Source organism: Podarcis muralis, chromosome 17, assembly GCF_964188315.1.
Source record: "Podarcis muralis chromosome 17, rPodMur119.hap1.1, whole genome shotgun sequence".
NCBI lineage: Eukaryota > Metazoa > Chordata > Lepidosauria > Squamata > Lacertidae > Podarcis > Podarcis muralis.
The window spans coordinates 17,300,942-17,327,793 of NC_135671.1; positions in this window are offsets into that span (position 1 = coordinate 17,300,942).

Genomic DNA, 26,852 nt, shown 5'->3' on the forward strand with positions numbered 1-26,852 from the left:
TTCCCGTGTAAAAGTTGGGGTGTCTAGGCGACGTTTCGACGAGGTCTCACTCGTCATCTTCAGGCTGGTGCTTTCGGCTTCTTGTTACTGGAACAGAGCAGGATCTCAGTGTTTGAGTTCCTATAAATACTGTTGAGGAGGTGTGGCCTCCTATGTTCTGGGCAGAGAGGAAGTTCCCAGGCTAGTGTGCCTTTTCTTCTTTTGTTCCTTAATTGCTTGAGGGATATCTTGAGTGATTTCTTGAGTGATATCCTGAGTACCACTTAGGTGGGTCATTAGGTGTGGATTAGTTGTTAAAGCCTTTGTGTCTTGACCTCTTGAACTTTGTGAAGAGTTTTTCTGAGAAGGTGGGTGTACTACATTTAGTTGTGCTCTGGCTTGGCTTCGTGTATAGGGGCGAGCTGTGGTTTTGTCGTGTATAGGGGCGAGCTGTGGTTTTGTCGTGTATAGGGGCGAGCTGTGGTTTTGTCGTGTATAGGGGCGAGCTGTGGTTTTGTTTTAAAGTTCAAGAGGTCAAGACACAAAGGCTTTAACAACTAATCCACACCTAATGACCCACCTAAGTGGTACTCAGGATATCACTCAAGAAATCACTCAAGATATCCCTCAAGCAATTAAGGAACAAAAGAAGAAAAGGCACACTAGCCTGGGAACTTCCTCTCTGCCCAGAACATAGGAGGCCACACCTCCTCAACAGTATTTATAGGAACTCAAACACTGAGATCCTGCTCTGTTCCAGTAACAAGAAGCCGAAAGCACCAGCCTGAAGATGACGAGTGAGACCTCGTCGAAACGTCGCCTAGACACCCCAACTTTTACACGGGAAGATACCCGAGGACACCAAAACCTGCATTCCTGTACCCGTGAAAATCTACGAAAGCACATATATATATATATATATATATATGCAGGTTTTGGTGTCCTCGGGTGTCTTCCCGTGTAAAAGTTGGGGTGTCTAGGCGACGTTTCGACGAGGTCTCACTCGTCATCTTCAGGCTGGTGTTTTCGGCTTCTTGTTACTGGAACAGAGTAATATATAATTGTAAATCACTTTGAGATGCCTCGTGGGCATCCATGAAATACATAAGTCATAAAGATAGATACTTGACACAGTAGCAATTCCATACTCTGGCACATTCAGAAGTGCATCTACAAAGGGCTAGAGGGCAGGGTTTTTCCCACTCTGTCCTTACAGCAAGGATATGTCCTATTACAGCATGTCTTTTCTCTATTTGTATCTGTATAGTTATTGGGCTTTCTGAGCGAGGGTCAATCTAATGTCACATTCACCCTCAAGTACGAATTGCAATATACGAATTGCAGGAATAGAGAGGGAAAGAGAAGTTTGTTTCCAATCCATGTCAATTTCACATAGGTTTACACAGGAATCTATTCCTTCTTCTTTCCACTGGTTCTGAGAAACAGAGAGATCCCCACTGAAATCACATTTAAATACATGCCGCTTAAATATGTATTGAGTGACCAGGCGGTGACAGCCCCAGCCCCCAGGAAGGAACAAAGACCCTGACAACATTATAGGTAAAGGTAAAGGTACCCATACCCGTACGGGCCAGTCTTGACAGACTCTAGGGTACGCTCATCTCACTCTATAGGCCGGGAGCCAGCGCTGTCCGCAGACACTTCCGGGTCACGTGGCCAGTGTGACATCGCTGCTCTGGCGAGCCTGCACCAGCGCAGCACACGGAATGCCATTTACCTTCCCGCTGGTAAGCGGTCCCTATTTATCTACTTGCACCCGGGGGTGCTTTCGAACTGCTAGGTTGGCAGGCGCTGGGATCGAACGACGGGAGCGCCCCCCGCCGTGGGGATTTGAACTGCCGACCATACAATCAGCAAGTCCTAGGCGCTGAGGTTTTACCCACAGCGCCACCCGCGTCCCCTTGACAACATTATATGGAATTAAAATTAGGCCACAACTTTGTTAAACTAACGAATGTAGGAAGACCTTGGCTTAGGCCTTGGACGTGTATCCCTCCCAGTCCCCCAGTTGGGGGGAAATGGGGCTCATCAGGGTAAATGGGATATGTGGGTGTAACAGGCAGCCAAGCCCATATCCCCACACAAAGGGTAGTTCACTGACGATCTTTCAGTGTATGGCCAGTGACACCCAAATATATAACCCCTTTAAGAGGGGGACCCTGGAATCGCCGCTGCAGGGGGGTGAGTCAGCACTTCAGCCCACCCCACCACCCCATATAGGGAAGAAAAGACTAAAGGATTCCACCCAAGGCCATAACCACCAAAGTTGTGACGAATTGCTATGGGGAAGACAAAACCTGCCAATGCAGGGAAATTTCTTGCTGGTCCTTCAACAGCAACCAGTCAAAGACCGTAGCAGCACCCGCTAAACAGGAAGAAATGTCAACCTGCAAACAAGAAACGTTAAATGAAGGGAAGATAGGGAGGGTGAATCTCCAGAGCCGACTGCCAGGCTGTTGTCAGCTCCACCCCCTATTTATAAATGGGACTGGCCCCACCTCCCAGCAAGAAACTTGATTACTGAGGCTGGGCGTGAATCTCCAAAATTAACACTGAGAGGCAAGCCAGCCCGTTTGCCAGTAAGCTTCCTGGGAACTGTAGCACCACGTGCGATCCTGCAAAGGGTACCCACAATGTAAAGTGTGAGTGCTCATTTTAAACATATTATCTTACAAGATCTGCATCAAAATACACATTTTCTGCATATATATTTTTTGGAGCTAAGGACTGCATCTCAAATTTCAAAGAAATCTAAAATCCAAAGGAAACAGTGCTTTGATCTGCACATTACTTCAGGAACTGCTGATCACATCAGTGCATCCAGGAATGTGCAAAAAATTAATTTCTCCCTCTGGCATTCTCAAGGCTTGTTAATATATTACAACGGACACAGGTACAATCTGTCTCTATGCATGTACAAGTATTCATGTGACAGGGCATACTTGTGGATTTCTACAGCTCAAGTCTTGTGTTCAGGTACACAAGGTGCACACCCATTGAATGTTACATGTCGACAACTACAATGATACATGTCTATGCAGACTGCGTTCTTCTTGGATATGAGTCCAAGAAGACCTACGCCCTGCCTTGCAGGCCTTTTCCCACCATGCCTGTGAGGGTGGGGTCCTCAGTTACAGAAGCTGAGGATGCTGAACAGGCTTGGGGGGGGGGTATTTTATCCCCTTCATGGATCACTGCCTTGCCGTGGCGAAGGGGCTTGAAGAACTCAGAGAAGCTATGAACTACGCCGAGCAGGGCACACAAGATGAACAGGTCATAGTGGAGAGTTTTGACCAAACGTGATCCACCTGGAGGAGGAACGGCAAGCCACTCCAGTATCCTTGCCAAGAAAACTCCATGGACAAAGATGCTTTTGAATTATGGTGCTGGAGAAGACTCTTGAGAGTCCCATGGACTGCAAGAAGATCAAACACATCCATTCTTAAGGAAATCAGCCCTGAGTGCACACTGGAAGGACAGATCGTGAAGCTGAGGCTCCAGTACTTTGGCCACCTCATGAGAAGAGAAGACTCCCTAGAGAAGACACTGATGCTGGGAAAGATGGAGGGCACAAGGAGAAGGGGGCGACAGAGGACGAGATGGTTGGATAGTGTTTTCGAGGTTACCAGCATGAGTTTGACCAAACTGCGGGAGGAAGTGGAGGACAGAGGTGCCTGGCGTGCTCTGGTCCATGGGGTCACGAAGAGTTGGACACGACTAAACGACTAAACAACAACAACAACAATTTTATAGGGGGTTATTGGGGGCGGGCTGCTGATGTTGGTTTTTGTATTTTTATTTTAGATCTTCTTGTGATTTATATGGAAATTGTTTGGTTTGTGTCAGGCTTTAGGGAATCTGATTTGTCCCGTGGTGTTAGCCAAGAAGCAGATAAACAAGAAGAGTTCTTACTAAGTACTTTATTCAGTAAGGGACTCGGGTGGCGCTGTGAGTTAAACCACAGAGCCTAGGACTTGCCAATCAGAAGGTCGACGGTTCAAATCCCCGCGACGGGGTGAGCTTCTGTTGCTCGGTCCCTGCTCCTGCCAACCTAGCAGTTCGAAAGCACATCAAAGTGCAAGTAGATAAATAGGTACCGCTCCGGTGGGAAGGTAAACGGTGTTTCCGTGTACTGCTCTAGTTCGCCAGAAGTGGCTTAGTCATGCTGGCCACATGACCCGGAAGCTGGCCACATGACTACATGTGGCTTAGTCATGCTGGCCACATGACCACATGACCAGCTGTACGCTGGCTCCCTCGGCCAATAAAGCGAGATGAGCGCCACAATCCCAGAGTCAGCCACGAGTGGACCTAATGGTCAGGGGTCCCTTTACCTTTACTTTAGTCAATATTCACAGAGAGAGACGAAGGAATGCAGTCTCTCTTAAATAATGGTGTTGCTCTGACTAAAGTCCCACCCCCTCCGTCTCTCCTATTCTACATCATCCCTGTGTTGGCTAATCTGAACTTTCTGCCTCTGAGCTCTCTGTTCTACTACTCTCAAAGCCCACCTGGTCCTGGGAGAGGGTGGGTGCGTCAGGAATACTTTCCAAAATAACTGAATCTGTCAGCTGTTTCTCCTCTGGTGCTGCTACTTCCTGCTGTTCCTCTACCAATATTTCATAGCTTCTCCCCTCTGCAGCTCTGAACTATGCGGGCCACACACCTGGTGTCATCACTGGGGGGGGGGGGGACAAAATGACCACCATTCTGCTGAAGAAAATTGGGACGTGCATCTTTGGTGCACCAAAAGACATGCTTCTCAATTTTCAGATAGTGGTTGACTCCCTCACATCAGCCCTGACCAGCTGTGGCGCCTGCAATGCAGGCTGTGGCAGTTTCTGTTGTTCCTGTTGAGGCAGAGGCAGGTCTTGGTCCTGAATTAAATCCTGAACTGAACCAATTTTCTCCCCCATCCCTAATGATAAGACATATTCTTAAGATTCCCATATTCTGACACAGCATAGCTTTGATTACCAGGTGCTGGAAACGAACAGGGAATGCCCACGTCTCATTTGCACACCTTCAAGAAATATGATTGGTGCTTATGGTTTCTTCCAGCAGGGCAGTTCTTTAAATAGATGTCCTTATTTTAGACATCCACGGCTGTCGTATCAATCTTTATTCTGCTAGTGCTGCACTTGAAAAATGGGACCCTTACAAGATTTCCCAACAGAAACATTCCTAGATTGAAAACACCGAAGACTTGAAAATGCAGCTGTTGTGTGTGTGTGTGTGTCTGTGTGTGTGTGTGTGTGTGTATCTCTGTGTATCCTAACATGCAGAGCCCTCCTAGGAAATTTTGCCAGTCTTTACAAAATATATTTTTCTCTCGAAATTCTTGAGATGCCTTGCCTAAGGAGAAATCTCCCAGTTCACTTTATGAGACATTTCATCTGTGCGTTTTATGAGCAGATTCACTGGAGATAGAAAAATCAACATGGTATTTGGGCATATCTCTCCTTCCAGTTTGTTATGGATGAAACAGAAAGTCTCTTTTGTTGCAATTCTCATTGCCGGTTTCGTGTGATGCCAACTTCAAGGAACAGCCTGGAAGGATTTAGGCAAAATACTTGTTTACTTTGGTTCCCTCAACCCTCAACCACTGCACACACCTTTTGTATTTATAAAGGCTGCAGTAGAACATTAAAATAAAGCGTCAGGGACACTTTTCCTCCTCTAGTTGAAATTTGATTTTGTTGTTCAAGCTGCATCTGCAGCCAATCAACATGCAGCACATTCTCTTTTTTTCTGAAGTGAATCCCATTAATATTCTTTATCTCATTGCTCAGAGCCTCCTAAGGACAAACATACCATAAAATGTTCTCATAAATCAAATTTAAGTGTACTGCAGAGGTAATGGGGATAGTGAAAATGTCATGCTTTGGCAGTGGTTTAGTGGAGAATGACCTATTTTCATATTAAAGTGATAAAATCGGCATGATAAAATTCATAAAAAATGATTATTTTTATTTTTATTTTTTGCAGATAAGGAGCCAGTGAGATTTAGATCAAAGTTATAACCCTCTACATTTAGTGTGGGTTAGCAGCACCAAGGCAACTGAAGCACATTCGAGTCATTCCAAGACCTGCTTTAGTCAGGTGGAAGAACTTTCTCCCTGTTTTGCTAATAGCATGCAGGAGGCATTAGGAGAGTATTAAAAATGCACCTTCAGAATTATCCTTACCTCAGCCTTCCACCTTATGATTTATAACATCTAGAATCACTCTTTGTAAACAGTAGCATACTTTATACAGACATGCAATCTCCCTGTGAAACAGAAATTAAAATACTTTACTGAATATTATTCAGTTGACCACTCCAGTCGTCATATTTTAGCTTTTATTTGGTCAGAGCAACAGCAACCACAGAGAATCCACAAAAGTAGAGTCCACCAGACTACAGTGGCACCTCGGGTTAAGAACTTAATTCGTTCTGGAGGTCCGTTCTTAACCTGAAACTGTTCTTAACCAGAAGCACCACTTTAGCTAATGGGGCCTCCTGTTGCCACTGCGCCACCGCTGCGCGGTTTCTTTTCTCACCTTGAGGCAAAGTTCTTAACCCAAGGTGCTATTTCTGGGTTAGCAGAGTCTGTAACCTGACGCATCTGTAACCCGAGGTACCACTATATAAGTTACACTGGCTAATACAGAAGCATTCCCTCACCTTAGCTTAACACATGCATAGAAATTAAATCGCATACTCAGAGGAAAAGCATGGCTGCATTCGGAGAGCTGGGTGCATGACTCAGTAGGGAAAGAGTTTCTTCTTTCTATTACAGACCCAAGCCTGAGCTTTCCCTGCACAAAACAAAAAAAAATTCCTTCCAGTAGCACCTTAAAGACCAACTGCACAAACATTCTTGACACATTCTTAATACAGTCTGAATAAGCAGATTCTCCTAATAATATTCTTGCACATGCTATTTTTATCTCTCCTCATATGCAGATTACCTATCAATGTCCCCACCTCCATTGTTCAGCCCAGACACACCAAGGGCCTTCTGGCAGTTCCCTCACTGTGAGAGGGAAGCTACAAGGAACCAGGCAGAGGTTCTTCTCGATAGTGTCATACACCCTCCCATCACATGTCAAGGAAATAAACAACTAATGTGACTTTTAGAAGACATCTGAAGGCAGCCCTGTTCAGGCAAGTTTTGAATTGTTGTTGTTGTATTGTGTTTTTAATATTTTGTTGGGAGCCATCCAGAGTGGCTGGGGAAACCCAGTCATGTGGGTGACATATAAACAAAACCATCATCATCAATGTATACAACAATATGTTCACACACTATAATACTTACAACACAATCCTATGCATGCCTTCTCTAAGTTCCTTAGAGTTCAGGGGGGCTCTCTCTAGGGTAAGTCCACATTAGCCAGCAGCATTAGTGGAATGAAAAGTTGCAAAATTAATTCTCTAATTCTCTAGCCACTGAAGAAAGCCAACATGGAATGCCGTTTTTAAAAGTCCCTTCCCAGATGAACAGTGAATCTACCATATTATTTTAAATGCATGAGGCAATGTAAGAGCCACAGGGTCAAAGGGAAATCTAGAAGCCCTTCAAACAGAAACAAAACACACCCAGCTACACACATTTATGACTTTTTGCAGTCTCGCTTATAGTCAGATTATAATTCCTTCCTGTCCCCTAGAAGTGGCAAGAGTTACAGTGTTGACCTGGTCAGGTTTCAGCAAGTAGGATAAACTGCTGGGGAACATAATTGAGTTGTATGCGCACTTCGCCATCTCCCAAAACACCAGCAAGTTTAACAATATTGACAAGAAAAGTAGTAGGTTTCCCACATATCTAATTGACTATGCTTCCATTTAGCAATGGACAGAACTGTAATCATAAGATCTCAACGTGCGTACGCAACGTCAGAAACCTCAGCTGCAATTTAAGGCAATAAAGGACCCAGTCACTGCCACTGCCACTTTATCAAAGTGTCCTCATCCCAAATAGAAAGAGTGACCAGCAATCAGGGAATTGCATCAATATATTTATATCAATTCTTAGTGCATTTCGGTTTCTGCATGTGGAAAGGGCTGGTAGCTTCTTCTTCCTTTACTCCCCACCCCCCACCCCCAGTGATAGACACATGTCAGTTGTCAGCCACAAGATCCTTTTCTCATGGCAGGCTATGGTTTACTGTTCAGAATCTTCTTTAGAGATTTGGTTAGCTTTCATAGATTGTACATGAGCTGGAACCTCCAAATTCTTCTGGAATATTTTCACTTTTGCTGAAATGCAGTCGCAGCTCTGGCCAGGTCTTATCAGTTACACAGTATTCTGGCTTCCTTTCAGTGACAGCAAAGAGAAGTCGATGGATGGAGATTTTAGAACTTCCCAGGGAGCAATTCCCCAAAGCAAGGACCTAAGTACAGGGATTGATCTGTGATTAATAATTTAGTTAAGATTCCTGCATTGTAGAGGATTGGACTAGAGGACCCCCAGGGTCCCTTCCAACTCCACACACACACACACACACACACACACACACACACACACAATAGGTTTTTATTTACAAACAAAGAAAATACAACATTCATTTGTTGTTGTTTAGTCGTGTCCAACTCTTCGTGACGCCATGGACCAGAGCACGCCAGGCACTCCTGTCTTCCATTGCCTCCTGCAGTTTGGTCAAACTCATTCATTTACATATACAAAAAGAAAAAGAAAACAAGGAGAATATGACACTACACAAACTTACAATCAAAAGTTAGAAAAAAGACTGCATCCACCTTACCCACCTAGTGTGTTTTCCCTCCACCAGTGCTCACCCGTATTTTGACTCCTATATTACAATTTATGTTGCATATATTCTAATTCAAATCTATGATGATTTATCCATTCTTTTCTCATTATTATCATTTAGAATTGATTATTCTGTACAAACTTAATCCAAGCCTATCAGCATGTTATCTTTTGAACAATGTTTATTCATATACTCCTCATACCATTTCCATTGAGATCTTAGTTTCTGATTTGATTGACACCTAATTATTGCAGTTAGTCTTGCTAGTTCTATAAACTCTGATAACTTATTTATCCAGTTGTCTTTCGTGGGTATATTGGCGCTTTCCCAATTTTTCGCTATCAGAAGCCTTGCTGCTGTTGCGTAAAGCAATAGATTTCTCCTATCTTGCGGAATCTCTTTGCCCAGTAAGCTTAGCAGGTATATTTCTGGGGGTTTCCCCCTCTAAAGGGATTCCTAGCATTTTTTTGAGTTCTTCATGTACCGTATAACAGAACATTTTCACTTTCCCACATCGCCACCACATATGAATGAGTGTGCCCTCAGCCTTCCAACTCTACAATTCTGTGATTCTATGGGATTCAATAAGGCTTGCAACATTGCTTGGTGGTGTTTTACACAGCCCTTGGAATACCTTAAATTTAAATTGCATTTTAACTTGCATTTTAACTTATTTCCCCCCCTCTATTATGTTTTTATTGTAATTTTACTGGTGTTAGCTGCCCTGAGCCTGGCTCTGGCCGGGGAGGGTGGGGTATAAATAAAATTTATTATTATTTATTATTATTTTTAACTACCAGAAGCCCCTCAGAGCTGGACTGTCCAGGCTCGACAATGGAGGTGGAGACACTTCAGTGAGATATAAACCCTATGTTCCCAGGTTTTCAGGATACGAGGACAGCCTACCTGTGCTCAACAGGATTTCCACCTTCAGACCTTCCTCATACAAGTGGTCAGCATGAGGCCAGGAGGATTTGAATGATTTTGGAGTGTGGCTAAAGTTTTGACAACTACCCACAAACCACTTTGTGTGAGTAAAACATAAAGCAGGCCACAGGGTTGTGTTGCTGGTTTCTTTGTTTCTTTGTTTGTTTTGACGTTTTATGCTGTGGTTTTGGAGTACTGCTGCCAATTGTAAATAGCTCTTTAGCAGAAGAGGAACTATTGAAAACTAAATAAAAAAAAACACAGAGAAGGATGTGGAACAGATTTCAGAAATATTTTAATAATCTTAATTACATTTGAAGAAAGCTTTTTCAAAATCAATAGCAGCCGAGGGAAAATATGATTTGTATTGCTTTTCAATAGCTGGGAACCTTTAGAGTTGATGCAGTGACATGAGAAATGACTTATCAGGGTGTAATAACTTGTAAAGGGCATTGATCAAAAATGGCCATGCAAACTATACATTTGATTTACCAACAATAACAGAGCTTTCCATTCCACGTAAGTTTAATCTCCTTGCTATAAGAGAGCCAACCGCAAATACGACACCAGGTCTCAAGAAGGAAGTGTCATATCACAGGTGGGTCTAAGGCATTGCCAGTGACCTTGAAGGTTAGTTTCTTCTCCAGGCAAGTGGTCTGGGAAACCAAAATGCATTTTGCTGCAGAAAGCCAGCTTTCTTTTAAATTGTCAGGTTGTGTAATGAAGTTCATACAATCTAGCAGGAAGAATTTCACAGCTGCAGAACACAGAAAGACAGAGTGGAGCTGATCTGTCTTATTTTTTTATTATTTTTTTTACCCTATGAAACTATGGTCTCTTTATTTATCTATTTATTTTGGCAAACCCAAGGGTTATACTGAGTCCACTGACGCCACCTTTTTCTGTATGGATGTTGCTGTTTTGGCTACCTAAGCGCAAGGAATCAAATGCTTGAGCTCAGTAGTCATATATAAATGGTTCCACTTTATTTTTCTTTAATCTTAAATGAAAGGGGGAAATTGCTAAAGTTCTGATCATCTTTCATATAGATGACAGATGTTAGCCCAGTCTATTTCTTCACGTTATGAAACCAGAAAAGGGGGGAGGGAATATATTTGCTGACCTTCATTAGTAAAATATCATAAATGATTAAGAAAGGCTATGAGTCAAAACAGAATTAATTCAATTTTTTCTGGTGATTCAAAACTGTAATTACATTAAGCATATGTTATATACTACACCAGGGATCTGGACTTGATTAATTTATCTCTATTTGCCATGTTTCTTATTCTGTGACATTTTAATGAGAATTCTCACATGCCACAAAGATGATGTGCTGGAAACTGGATGGAAGGGGAATACGCTGCAATCGCTTTATGGCATTTCTAGTTGTACAGAGACAAAGTAAGCTTTCTCAGAAAAGGCATATTGAGATGAGGAGGAGGATGGGACATATAAAACTGCCTGATAGCAAGTCAAACCATAGGGTGATCCAGCGACTCTCTAGGGGACATTCCCAGCACAAACTGGTGATGCCAGAAATTGATCCTGGGATCCTTTCCACGAAAAGCAGTCATGGCAGCTATTCCTACATTGTTGAAGAAAACCACTTTAGAACTCTGTACATATGGTACCTGACCCACACATTGACTTTAAAGGATGGGGATATTCCACTATGGCTATTGCTGGGGTGAGTGTCAATTATGCTTTCCAATGCTATACCACATTCTGTTCTGCTTCTGTGCTCCTGTGAATTCAGAGCGTACATGAAGTTCTGGTAATGACTGCTGTCCACATCAAACGGAGGGCACCTTTTGCATGCCTGTGCGCAGCATCCCTGATCCTACGTGACTCCCGACAGAGCGCTCCTGGACCAGCCCTGCGCGATTGGGGGATTCCTGGCTGTGTCACCCCCAAGCTGGCCAATCGGGTTGGTCTGGGGTGTGTGGCCTGCCCTATAAAGGCAGGATGCAGCTGGGGATCTCCCTTTTAGCCTGCCAGCTGCTCCTGTTTTTCCACCCTCCCACCCTCTAAGGTTTTCCTTCTTGGAGCTTGCTATGGACTTCGGTTGGTCGCCATTAACGAGCCTGGTAGGAATTTTTCCACTTGGAAAATTGGCACCAGCCACTTGGTTGTCACCTACCTCGTAGCAAACTTCGTCACAACTTTCTGGGTATTGGCGGTTAGGCATTGGAATAGTTCTGTAGATGGAAAGAGGGGAGGTAGCGCCATCACCTGCCCTGCATATTTAAGGGTAGTCCACTAAAGGATTCCGGGGGGCGTGGCCCTGTCCGGAGCCTAGGGAGGTGAGGGCCTAAGGCACCCCCCCTATCAGTGACCCTGGGGGAGCTCCTTGTCAATGTGCATCAGCAGGACTCCCTCTACTGGTGGTTAACCCTTCCCGGACTTCAAGCAGACGGGCTGGAGTCTGATATAATCGGTTAGGTCCAATGCCTAAGCCAATGCCACATCACCTGTAACCAGTAAAGTTGTGGCCTTTTTTAGCCCATTAATGACACATAATTGTGTCATGTGTCATTATTTTCCACCTTGGGGGAGGGGGTTGGGAACTTGTCACACAAAAGAAATGCTCTTACCATCTGTGGTAATTTATTGGGGAAATTATTACATGGAGATATTATGGGTGGTATGCAGTTCAATGAACAGAACTTTCCCCCTCCTCTGCTCCCCTCTACTCCCCCTGCACACCCCATGGGCTACCCCAAATCAGCTTGGGGGTTCCATTGCGTGTGACAAAATCTTAACCATGGTATAAGACTGCTGGGTTCAACCCTCCAGTGCAATCCAATTTAAGCCTTGGAGATGTCACCCATAATTACTTTCATTCTTCCCACAACTCATAGGCCCTCCACCCTCCTGTGTAGTGGTAATAATAATAATAATAATAATAATAATAATAATAATAATAATCCCATTTAATTGTTTCCTTCTCAAGTAGTACAGTAGTACTGTTTGATGTTAATGGGCAAGGATACCTGTGCACATCCAACCAAGGAATTGGATGATAGTTAATTTGTTATTGTGAAAGAAAGAAAGAAGGAAGGAAGGAAGGAAGGAAGGAAGGAAGGAAGGAAGGAAGGAAGGAACCACTTAACAGCAGCTCCTAAGGTGCATTGGATACTCACACACGCTTCTAGTGTCTACGTGGCTTGCATTAACTTTTCAAATTTCATGCCTGGCTGAGCAGTTGAAGTAACAGTGGGACCACATCCCTTCCCAGGATTATGAAACCACTTCTGACTGATGGAGTGTGTGTGCATGCAAATCGAGACTTCTCCTGCAAGGAAGTTTTCACTGCACTTCCCTCTTCAAGCCCCTCCTGGTTCTAGGAGAAAGTGAGGCATGGGATGGCAGAGATTCATCCTGTCCACCCCTGGCCTGGACAGCCTCTTCCTCTGTTTCTGATACAGTGGTACCTCGGGTTACATACGCTTCAGGTTACATACGCTTCAGGTTACAGTCTTCGCTAACTCAGAAATAGTACCTCGGGTTAAGAACTTTGCTTCAGGATGAGAACAGAAATTGTGCAGTGGTGGCACGGTGGCAGCAGGAGGTCCCATTAGCTAAAGTGGTGCTTCAGGTTAAGAACAGTTTCAGGTTAAGAACGGACCTCCGGAATGAATTAAGTTCTTAACCCGAGGTACCACTGTATGTCCTGTGCCCCCACCTTCATCTCTGACTGACCAGATCCTTCCACTCCACCCCTCTCCTGGGTCAGCCTCTGGTCCCCCCCACTTCCATCATACTCATCAGAGCCCTGCCAGTCTTTGGCATGGGAGCTGTCACACAAAATAATTGATTCTTCACAGAGGCATTTTAAAAAGTGCAGGCTCCACAAATTGAAGTGGTTGAGTGGACTCAGATGGGGTAAGGCGATCCTTCAATTGGGACGCGGGTGGCACTGTGGTCTAAACCACTGAGCCTCTTGGGCTTGCCAATCAGAAGGTTGGTGGTTTGAGTCCTCATGACAGGGTGAGCTCCCGTTGCTCTGTCGCAGCTCCTGCCAACCTAGCAGTTCGAAAGCACGCCAGTGCAAGTAGATAAATAGGTACCGCTGTGGTGAGAAGGTAGATGGTGTTTCCGTGCACTCTGGTTTTCATCACTGTGTTCCGTTGGACCAGAAGCGGTTTAGTCATGCTGGCCACATGACATGGAAAAACTGTCTGTGCACAAATGCCAGCTCCCTCAGCCTGAAAGCGAGATGAGTGCTGCAACCCCTTTGACTGGACCTTTACCATACCTTTACCTGGTCCCATACTGTTGAGGGCTTTATATACTAATAGTAACATCTTGAACTTCTCCCTGTAGTAAATCGGTTGCCAGCACAGATCTTTGAGCAAAGGTCTTTTCAGCAATACCTACATCATGTTTTGGAGCAGATCTCCTTATTCCTTGGACACCTTTTTTTATTCAACACCATGCCTCCACCAGCCATTATTTCCTTCATTTTTCAACTTGCTGTCCATTTTGTCCTGTTCACCACCTTCTCCTTTGCCCAGCCTCCCCAACATGCATGTATTTATAGAAGACAGTGCATCTGTGCCCGAGTCTCGCCCTTGGGATATAATTATAATTGATCTTATGCGAAGGAATAAAATATCTTGACATCAGATTGCAAATGCATTTGCCACTATTCTCACCCTCATTTTTATTTAGCATGCTTGAAGAAATGACAAATGTTCGCATACTTCGGTGGGTTAAACTTTTATGAATGATAAATTAATGTATGACAGGCACAACAGGGGATAAAAAGTGGAAGCCAACTTTAATTCTTCTCATCCGTCAGTATTTTATGACACCATAATTGAAGTTCCCCCTACCTCTACTTTTGAGTCCTTAACCCTCTCTGCTGCAGAATAGTTTGAGGTCACAGTCACGTGGAATTCAGGTTACAATTATTGTGAGGTTTGAATCCCATAGAATTCAAACTGAAACACAAGTCAAGAAACAAAAAAGGCAACAAAAATACTATTGGAAATCAATGCTGATATTTAATGTGATGGATGTGCCATCTCCTGTCTGCAACCACAAATCCATGGATGCAAGCACAATTTAAAGTGTTGGTGCTGACCTTTAAAGCCCTAAATGGCCTTGGCCCTGTATGCTTGAAGGAGTGTCTCCATCCCCATCATTCAGCCCAGACACTGAGGTCCAGCTCCAAAGGTCTTCTGGTGGTTCCCTCATTGCAAGAGGTGAGGTTATAGGGCATTTTCGGTAGTTGTGCCCACCCTGTGGAATGCCCTCCTGGCAGCTGTCAAACAGATAAACAGCTAAGTGACAAAGACATCTGAAAGCAGCCCTGTTCAGGGAAGTTTTTAGTTTTCGATGCTCTTACTGTGTTTTTACTATTTTTTTATTGGCAAACCAATTAGATGGACGGCATATTATTATTATTATTATTATTATTATTATTATTTAGAAGTTTGTGTACCACTGGCGGTCCATGGACCACATTTTGGGAAGCCCTGGTATGACAATCCTAAATAGGAGGGACTGATGGTCTGACTCAGTTCCCTATGTACCTATAGTTTCACTTCCATGTGGTCAGACACTAAGGCAATGAAATCCTAACTGACTGACCATATCTATTCTGAACTGCCAGGGTTGAGCTTCCTATTACTAATACAGTGTATCTTAAAAGTTTTGAACACCACAAAAGGCAATCTCCAAAATGAATTGTCGACCAGGAGGGAAAATATCTCATGTACAGTAATAAAAAATGGAACATTTATCCTCGTGAGTTACAGTTGTGGAAATAACTTATTTTATCCCTTAACTTTGAGGCCCTCTGAGTAGTATAAATACAGTTATACAGCACCTGATGGAATAAAGAGCTACACTTAAACCGTTATTTATGCTTATGAAGTGTCAGCTGTTTAAAGAACCCGCTTTTGCTATTGCTAGAGATCCAGTTGCTGTTTTGGAAAAGACTATCAACTGGGGAGTAAATGTTATTTTCCCCCAAAATGTACAGCATCAGAAAAAAGTAAGCCTAATATGAACTTGAAAACTATAATTACTGTTATTCACCAAAGCCTTTGGTTGCACATACCTTGTATGATGTATGCATATGCCAATGATGGGTTGATTTGCATAAGCATAGCATGCACATCACTTGATTTCTTACCTTATTATTAATTGCCAAGTCATGTCTTGATGGTCAATGTGTGAACTGCTTCCCTTAGAAAACAGTCGATTTCAGGTGTTGTCAAACGATAACGAATGTGCAGTTTGTAGCATTTGTTTTGTGACTGTTCACATACAGGCCCTCGGACGATGATGCAGTTATTCAACCAGGGTTGAGGTTCCCCACTCCACCAGCAATCGTTTGCAAATACTTTGCATCCTTTGACTATTTAGCTGAACAGCTGTGGAGTGGAGTTGACATGGAAACTACCAGATGAAGAGTAGACAAAAGCAGAATGCAGGAAGCTTGCAATGTCCTGAGCCAAGAAGAACTGAGATATCCAGGAATAATGTAGTTGCAAAAAACAACAACAAACATTTGGACCATATCTCCAGTAGACAGCTTTTGCTGGAATATATATGTTGGGGAAGCTCTCAAAATACCAGTGGAAGCCTACTTGAAATGTAAACAACTTCCTGGATGGGAAAAGTGGCTATTTTTTCAAGTTTTGTAATACTTGGCATATTTCCCAAATATGACTTCTTGTTTAAAAAGATTAAGCAATGTGGCCCTCTTTCAGCCACTCTGTGACACCTCCTTCAGAGCTGAAGGGATAGATTTGAAACCAGTTTGTTTCTTTGCAGATATACTGACAGTTCCCCCTGCTGTCTTGACAAGGCAAGCAAGGCTTGGAAGCTGAACGTTGTTCTTGTTGCCTCACATATTAAGCTGCCTTATAGCAAATGTTACTGTGAGTCCATCTATCTCAGGACTAACTCTCCCAAACAGTGGGAACAGTAAGAAGAGCCCTGCAGGATCAAGTCAATGTCCTAGTGTAGTCTAGCATCCAGTTGACACAGGAACCAACCAGATGCCTATTGGAAGTCTACAGGCAGGACCGGAGTGCAAGAACACTCTCCTCACTTCAACAGTGGGGGTAGAACATAGCCATTATGCATACCAACCACTGATAATCTTACCCTCCATGAAATTGTCTCCTCCTCTTGCAAGAACGGAAGAAGAGTCCTGCTGGATCAGGCTGAAAACCCATCCTGAAAGAGACCTTCTGATCTCTGCTACTTTGCATTCATTTTTAAAGTAGAAATTAAGTCTGAGACCTTAATGGACAGCTAGTGCTCTACTGCTGGATTATTGACTCAGGGCAATGTACGCTGCACTGTGAGGATGCATCCTCTTACTTCCTACTTTCATCTAACCAGGTATACAAAAAACGTTGGGTGATGCTTTCGTTTTAAAAAGAGATTTTATAAATATATCTTTATATTTGTCTTGGGGACAATGAGCTACGACAACAATGGAGATCCCACTTTTAGAAGAACAGCAAAGGTAAATGACCCCTGGATGGTTAAGTCCGGTCAAAGGCGACTATGGGGTTGCAGCGCTTATCTCGCTTTCAGGCCAAGGGAGCCGGCGTTTGTCCACAGACAGCTTTCCAGGTCATGTGGCCAGCATGACTAAACCACTTCTGGCGCAACGGGACACCGTGACGGAAACCAGAGCGCATGGAAATGCTGTTTACCTTCCTGCCACAGCAGTACCTATTTATCTACTTGAACTGGTGTGCTTTCGAACTGCTAAGTTGGCAGGGGTTGGGATAGAGCAATGGGAGCTCACCCCATTGCGGCGATTCGAACCACTGACCTTCCGATCGGCAAGTCCAAGAGGCTCAGTGGTTTAGACCACAGTGCCACCCACGTTCCAGAAGAACAGCATGATGATACAGAGGGGCTATAGCTCATAGGCAGAGCATCTTCTTTGCATGCAGAAGGTCCCAGGATTGATCCCCAGTATCTCCAGGGAGGCTGGGAGAGATCTCGGACAGTCTGGTCAATAATGAACTAGATGGACCAGTAACACAACTTCCCTTGTTCCTCTTCAAGCTGATGCGCTGCATTCCTTCTGCAAAGGATGGGACTACACATCACAAGGAATGTTAGGCTGCTACATAAAATGGAGTGACCATGTAAATTGTCCATGTTCCTAACATGTAACAAAACTTATGCTGTGCCTTGATGTCAAAGCATGTGCATTTCCTTGCCCTATGGCACATAACTGAGGACCACAGAAGGCAGAGCATGAAAACAATGACCTTATGCATTGCAACGCCTGCTAAGTGGATTGAGATGTTGTGGCACTGTTGAACGTGACACAGTGGTGCTTGCTTTCAGCACCATGTTCCTTCTAGGAGGTTGTTGTAATTGCTCTGAAGCATACAGTATCTGTGAAACCTGTTTATTTTCATTGCAGATATTTGTTGGTTTTCTATACAAGAATCGACCATCTAATTCATCTCTTTGCTATAGAATAATAGTTTTGTGATGCACATTTACTAGTGGCTGACCTGATAAAGTTTTTGCATGACCAGAACATGGATTTGCACCTTGCTGGAACATTACTCCCCTCATTGATCAAGCCTCCTTTTCTTGGATTTTTTACTTTATTTCTCACTCAACTGATTTACCATACCAAATAACCCCTCTCCCTCTTTGGTGTTTGCATTCTTCAAATATTTATAGGGCTTATGTCCTGACTCTGTCATCTCTTGCCTGACTGTACAGAATCAGCTGCTTCTTAAAGCTTTCCTTGTACAACAATTCATCCAGCCCACTCACACAATTATTTGTGCCTCTTCTCTGAAGTTCCTCAACTTTTGTCAATATCCTGCTGGTAATGAGATGCTTAGAAAAGCACTGAGGGCTATCATTTCCCTGCTTTATGGAGTTTTACTTTTAGATTTTATATACAGCCATGGTTTCTGTTGTCTTTTTGTTTTTAGTTACACTGTGCTATGAATGGTTACTTACATATTTAGCAGAAACTCTGTTTAATTTGCTGCTTTCCGTCTGCTTAATCTAATTGCTCCTTACATGCTTTCTTTACATAAATATTGTCTCCCTCCCTTGTACTCTACAACAAACTTCAGCTGCCTCTTTTTTTAATGCTTTATTACAGAATTATAGAGTTGTAGAACTGTAGAGATAGAACCAACCACAAGGACCGTGTAGTCTAAACCCCTGCAATGCAGGTATCACAGCTTACAGATCCCTGACAGATGGTCATCCAGCTTCTCTTTAAAAACTCCAGTTTAAGGAGAGTCCACCAACTTCCACTGTAGTCCATTCCATTGTTGCACATGTATTTCTTCCTAATGTTTTAGTTGGAATCTCTTTTATTGTAATTTGAATCCATTGGTTCAGGTCCTACCTTCTGGAGCTGCAGAGAATAAGCTTGCTCCATCACTGAAGATATTTGATGACTACCATATCATCTCTCCATCTTCTCTTCTCCAAGCTAAACATACTCAGCTCCTTCAGCTGTTCCTCATAAGGCTTAGTTTCCAAATCCCTTGAACTTCTTGGTGGCCCTCCTCTGCACACAGTCCAGCTCATCAATATCTTTCTTAAACTGGCAAGGGATTATGGATGTTGTTGTCCAGCAATATCTTGAAGATCAGGTTTTCCCCATCCCTGATATATATGAAATAGCAGCTATGAGAATAACCATAAACTGGCTGCAGTCAGTGCTACTTCCCTTTGTGGGGGGGAATTCACTACTAATATCACAGCTCCCTATTCAGCCACCAAGATAATTTGCAACTTGGTGTACAACTGCCGAGCATGTAGCATCTCTTATTAAACATGTGTCAGAACTTCTGTGTGTTCCCTCCCCCCCCCCCCCAATAATAATCCTGTGAAGTTTGACATTCACTCTATTTTCAACCTACCTTTTGAAGCATGCCAAAAGAAATTTCAAAAGTGTTTATAAGAGAATGGCAACTGTCTCTCAGCTGCAATGAGTTGGAGGAAAAATCAAAGCCAATGGCTGTGTGATTTTTACTTCTTCTTTTTTTAAGAAAGAGGGCAGGTTCAAACAGGCACGCAGTATGAGCAATCAGGCAGACAGCATGATCTGAGTTCCACTCTGCTAGCATGGATTAGAAGTGACTTTAGAGAACTTGCTGAAGTGGGAAAAGGAAAGCCAAAGGAAAATGTCATGTGCAGATGCCATCTCCAGTGTGACAGAGACTATCCACCAGCAGGATATTCACTAAAGCATTTAACCAAATGGTGGGTGCATTCATCCTGTTAGGATTTGGGCCTTTTGTGATTTGCTGGTTCACGGGCCATTAGTGTATTTTAAGGGTGATTTATTTTATTTTTAATTTGATTGACTGGGATGCTCCCTGTGAGGTGGTGAGCATCAAGTATGTTAGTGGCTGTACCTGACTCTCCAGGTGAGAAATGTGGAGAGAAATGTGTTTGCACTGTTCTTGGTTGTTTTGGTTTATTCCTGCTTTTCAGATGGCTCTTGGATTTTTATATTGGTAATAGTTCTTGAATGATTAGGTTAGAATTCCTGATCTATATGGCTACATGCAAGGACATTTTTTTGGGGGGGGGAGAGGGGGTCATTTTTTGAATGGCCGTGTACATTCAATAGATTATGCACGAAATACATGAAATTTAGCCCAACATGGCAGCATGTTGATCAAAAAGCCGCAGTTACATGATGCAACAGAAACTGGGACAAAAGTACTAGCATTATAACCAGGAAACAAATACAATAATCCCCATGTCTGAAAGCACCCAGGGAAATACTTACATGCATTCGGGTTAAAGAGAGGGCAGTAGTTTGATCCTGAGTCCTCCCACATGCTCATTGTATAAAAAGGTAAAGGAAAAGGACCCCTGACAGTTAAGTCCAGTCGCGAACGACTCTGGGGTTGCGGTGCTCATCTCACTTTAATGGCCGAGGGAGCCGACGTTTGTCCGCAGACAGTTTTTCTGGGTCATGTGGCCAGCATGATTAAGCCGCTTCTGGCGAAACCAGAGCAGCACACAGAAACACTGTTTACCTTCCCGCCGCAGTGGTACTTATTTATCTACTTGCACTTTGACATGCTTTCGAACTGCTAGGTTGGCAGGAACTGGGAACGAGCAACAGGAGCTCACCCCGTCACGGGGATTGACCTTCTGATTGGCAAGCCCTAGGCTCAGTGGTTTAGACCACAGTGCCACCCGCGTCCCACTCATTGTATAATGAGAGCCAAATTTATAATCATGTGTATAATTAGAGCCAAATTTATAATCAAGGAACCTGTGATAGAATTGTCAGGGCTAGAGCTGTAGTCTGACAACCTGTCCACTTACCTTAATTGGTCAGGCGGCATTGTGGAATGGCATCTCCTACACGCCATGATCCGGTGAGTGACTAAGTTTTGAGGGGCAGGCTGGTGGTTCAATGGTTATGCCCAATGTCTATGCCAAACCTCTTCATCTGTAATCAATAGTGTCCTAATGTTCTCTTGTCTGTTTATTTGAGAGCCAGGCATACACGGTGATGAACAATAGTTTGTTACCAAAGAAGAAAAAGTGGGGTGGATTTTATAATCACTCAAAGTATTTAAATATTTTTTTTAAAAAATGCATTTTCCCTGTTTGTTGATTGGATTGCGTCTGATCATATCAGACTCACTAGACCTCAGAAGTCAGTTACACTTACAACATATTTTGCCTCATTCTATGTATCCGTCAGCATATTTACAGTAGCAATAATTGCAACAGCAGCAAGTAATTTTTACATGACTAATAAAATGTTAAACTGTTAAGATATCTGTCACTGTTAATCATCAATTTTCACACAGAACCTCTCTTCGAAGAACGTTTACTACAGACATCTTCCAACACATAATAAGGCTGGGCTACAAGAGTCAGATTACATTAAAGAACATCCTCCTGTTTCATTATTGATGAGGATGTGATAGCGAGATGATCTGATTGATCAGCTGACAAGATTCCTAAAAGCACAACGGAGGGGGAATCCTCCTCTTGGGCCTTGCATTTAGAATTACAACAAAAATAATGCTGATGCTGGGAATTGGAACTTCACTTAGGGTGTGAATCTCTTCTCATTTACGCAGGGGAAAGGTTGCATCAGGGATATGTCCCACCCCTAGCTATGTGCTATGTTGAACATTCTGTCAGCTCAAGTATTTCGGCTTGCCAGAAGGAACAACCATTCTTTTCTCCCCCTGCAAGCTCTTCTGTGAGTTATCCCAACCAACCAACCACCCCCTACCCTGCCAAGGCAACTGAAGGCGCAGAGGATGGAAAAGCCCCAATGCACAATCTGAAGTCCTTGTGCAAGGTTTCTACTGATGGGCCTCAGGTGAATCTTGTCCTGATGTTGTTGATGATGAAGATGATGATGACAATGATGATTTATACCCTGCCCATTTGGCTGGGTTTCCCCAGCCACTCTGGGCAGCTTCCAAAAAAATATTAAAAATACAATAAAACATCAAACATCCCTAAAAACTTCCCTAAACAGGGCTACTTTCAATGTCTTCTAAAAGTCAGATAGTTGTTTCTTTCCTTGACATCTGATGGGAGGGCATTCCATAGGGCGGGTGCCACTACCAAGAAGGCCCTCTGCCTGGTTCCCTGTAACCTCACTTCTCGCAGTGAGGGAACCACCAGAAGGCCCTCGGATCTGGGCCTCAGTGTCTGGGCTGAACGTTTGAAAATTATCAAAGAGGAGGGAAAGTTTTGGTTGAAATTTGTCATAGGTAGGGCACAGGATTTTCAATGTGCTTGCCTCACTTTCAAGGGGGCCAAAAGGTGTTGGCAAGTGTCCTTTCTTTCATTCTACCAATCACCTCTCTGGTGGTCTGCACTCTGCCATCTTCCTGGGAGGAAATGGAAAGAATCTGTGTGGCATCTTTTATGCTCTTGAATGTCAGGATGCATTGAAAATTAGAGAGACTAAAATGAATAAGTAAAGAGCCCTGAAAAGTTGTGGAGCCAATTGCCCTGATATATCATAGTAGAATTCCAGAAGCTTCACTACAAAATTTGTCAAACTCTTTAAACACACTGCCTCAATGGTGCTGGAGTAGGGAGGAAGAGAGATGAGTAGTCAGTAAATAACTCTCATATCCAATATTTATCTTTGTATTAAAATGCGTGTGATTTCAGGAATGATGGATTCCTACATCGCCTGGGTAGAAGATTGATAATGCATTCTGAAGAACTTATTGCAATACTAAGGATCTTTTATTTGGATGAGAAATCAATACCTATCTGCAAAGAAAATGATGAGAGTGCAGACAGGGCTGCCAGCTCGACCACCTTGACTGGGAAACTAATTGCTTTAAGTCTGGTCCATCTATCTTTTGCATCTCACCCACCATCTTTAGGTAGGGGTGTGTGTGTGTGTGTGTAATGCAGGCATTCTTTGGGAGCTGTATGTCCACCAAGAATGGACAAAGTGTAGGTACAAATAAGGAAACAGAGATATTATGGAAAGAGCATCTTTCTTATCTGATTTCAGTCTAGTATGGGATGTTGAGCCCCATATATAATATTAATTTAAATTCTTCTGGGGTTGTTGAGCAGATGGCAGGAGCTTATAACAGAGGGGTGGGAAACAACAGGACCAGGGGGTGAGTATGGCCCTCCAATCCCCTCTATTTGGCCCTGGGGACACACATCTCAGCAGTCCTGCTTCACACCCTCCATGAATGATTTTTTTCGTGGCTGGAATGTACCCTTGAACTCCAGCAATCATTCTTGCTTGCCTGGGTTGAAGATTGTGTGTGTGTGTGTGTGTGTGTGTGTGTGTGTGAGAGAGAGAGAGAGAGAGAGAGAGAGAGAAACCACCCTTCTCTACAGAGATAAAATTCACATTCGTTGTTCCACCCATTTTTTATCATCGTGAGTTTATTTTGTGACTTGTGAGTCACCCTGAGACCTGTGGGTATAGGGCAGTCTACAAATTTAATAAATAATAATATAAATCCTTAAACTGCCTCAACGCCTCTCCTCATGTGATCAAACCCAGATCATGCAGTCATCCTCTGAGACCCTTCTTCATGTGCCTACTCCAAAAGAAGTCCAGAGGGTGCCAACATGAGAATGAGCCTTTTCTGCAGTGGCTCCCCACTTGTGGAATGCTCTCCCCAAGAAGGCCCTCCTGGTGCCTTAATTACATATCTTTAAGCACCAGGTAAAAACCTTCATCTTCTCCTTTCACGAAGTAAGCAATCTATGTCCTTTTAAACTGGGTGGTAAAGTAATTAAATAAATAAAATAATAATATTTTATTATTGATATATTTGATATATGCAAAGTATGAAATAGATCAGTTTCATGCAGAGCAAGCACTTAGATCCGATGACACAACTCCCCTTGCTTCCAAGAAATGCTGACAACGTTGTCTGTGTTTTTATTCCTACAATAATTCTAAGATATAAAAGATGAGAAAGGAACTATATCAAATGTCCTTAATGCATACTGTTGGAGGGAGTTTTAACTATTTCCACAATCAGGCATTCTAACCTTCCCACCAACTGGAATCTCTGCCCCTGACCCAAAATGGCATCTCCGGCATGTAATGAAGAGAATTATAGGATTCAAATAAAACATTTTCCAGTGCAGCCAGCTTCTTTGGGAGATACTGCAAGCAGTCATGGTTGTTCAGCTTACGGCATCTACACAGACAGATAAATTGATATTGGCAAAGAGAATGCCCAGCTACTGAAGCATTATCTTGGCAGAGCAGAAAACTATAGACATATAATCTACAGTACAGCATAAAAGATGAAGTAATTCCAAGTCAGATCAATAGCATCGTTTGATATTTTCTCTTAAAATTCTCTTTGAAGTAGATGGTCCGTGTCAAGTGTTCTCCTTCAATAAAGCTTTCATATAGCTGGGGGAGGTGAGGAAGGAACTTTAGAAAGTTCAGCTACCCCCCGTTATTACTGCACCTTCATGGCAGAAGGTGTTTTGCAGGTATTCCAGGATCTGTGAATGGAAACTGCTAGTTTAAAGCAATGGTGGTTCATGGGGGTTCTCCAGTAGTGATCAGACCAGGGACAGATCTACTATGAAACCAATAAAGCTTAATTTCAGGGCCCCTAATCCCAGAGGGGCCACAGAGGTGACTTTAGTCCATATTGCTTACAAATTTTGATTCTTGTAGATTCAATTTGAGTTGCAGAACTCAATTTTATTAATTTTTATTGTATATATTTCAACAATCCCAAAGCTTGAGAGTCAGTAGCACAGATGTAGTAAAGGTGTGGTGATCTGTCATGGAACAACATCATTGTAATTCGCTCTACGCGGGGCTGCCCTTGAAGCTGTCCCAGAAACTCAGCGGGTGCAGAATGCTGCAGCGAGGCTCCTCACAGGGTCTCTGCCATGGGAGCATATTCACCCAGTGCTTTTCCAGCTGCACTGGCTCCCGGTGGAGTACAGGGTCAGATTTAAGGTGCTGGTTTTGACCTTTAAAGCCCTTCATGGCCTAGGACCCTCGTACCTATGGGACCGCCTCTCCCGGTATGCCCCACCGAGAGCCTCAAGGTCCATAAATAGCAACACCCTAGTGGTCCCGGGCCCTAAGGAAGTTAGATTGGCTTCAACCAGAGCCAGGGCCTTTTCAACTCTGGCTCCGGCCTGGTGGAACACTCTGCCTCATGAGACCAGGGCCCTGCAGGATCTGATTTCTTTCCGCAGGGCCTGTAAGACAGAGTTGTTCCGCCTGGCCTTTGGCTTGGAGCCAATTTGATCCCCTCCCCCTCTTTCTTTTTTCTTTTCCCTTCTCCTGCGATGAGGTTTCAATATTTTAATGTTGTATTTTAATTTTGTTTTTAAGTTGTATCATTCAATTTGTTTTTATTATTGCTTGTTAGCTGCCTTGGCTGGGGAGGACGGGATAAAAATAAAAATTATTTATTTATTTATTTATTATTATTATTATTATTATTATTATTATTATTATTATTATTAAATAAGATAGCAGTGGTTACCCAGACCTCATTGCTGGTGGTAAAGGGCACCCCATGACAGTTCAAGCTTCAGGGCCCCCAAAATGTAGGCCTGACAGCTGCAGTCAACATGGCCAGTAATCAGGGGTAATGGGAGTTGCAGTCTAGCAATATCTGAAGGGCTTACGGTTAACCATCTCTGGTTTAAAGTGTCTGCCTTCTTGATCTAGGACAGGCTTCCCCAATCTAAACCACATGAAATTCTTCATGTTCAGCTGTGACATATGGAACAGGCCATTCAGAATCTTATGGAAGGGACAGGGTTAGCAAGCACTTCCTTGTTCTCCCTCCCTCCCACCCCCAGAATAGGAAACCCAAGCGGGGAAACACCTGGAGCGGGCTAGTGAGTGTTTGAAATTTGGTGTATGCTGGTGTTCGTGTGTGAATGCTGATGAGCCCTGAGAAATATCTGAAACAGGAATGGGAAATGCCTTGAACTACAAGTCCCATCATCCCTGACAACTGACGAGGCTGACTGGGGCTGATGGGAGTTGGAATCCGACAACCACTGCTTCTTTCTTCAGTTGCAAGAGGTCATGGGTTCAGTTCCCAGACAAGTCCCTGCAATGGGGGAAAGCAGGACTACAAAACCATTAGGAGAGAGATCATGGCTCATTGGTTGAGAACTTACAGGAGCTGGTGCAGGGACTGGATAAATTACACCAGGTGTGATAAAGGATAGACGGCTGCCTCTGTCAGGCACCAGTTGACCTCCTCTCTGGAGTCATGGGTGCTTCTCCCAGTGCTCCACCAGCATTGATGCTTATATGTAACACACATGTGCCCATAGCAAGCATGAGGAAGGGGATGGTGGAACATACCTGACTCTTTCCAGTCTGTGCCCCATTCACCTATTTTTATCTGTCATTCCGTTCAATTTCATGTCCATTCTTTGCAAATTCAATTGAAAAGTGTTCATTCTGTTATTATGGGTATTACGTTCACTATTAACTCTTGTATTGTTTTATTACTTTGTTGATTGCTTACCTGGTCTCCTTTGGGAGGAAGGGTGGACTAGAAACATAATGAATAAATAAAGAACGACTTCAACTTCGGTTGCATCCTTTACTAAAATTATTCTTTATCAACAGACACATGCTGTACTTTACAGGGATGCTGATTATAAAGGGTGGGAAAGTCATCCTGCAGTGCTGGAAGATGTTG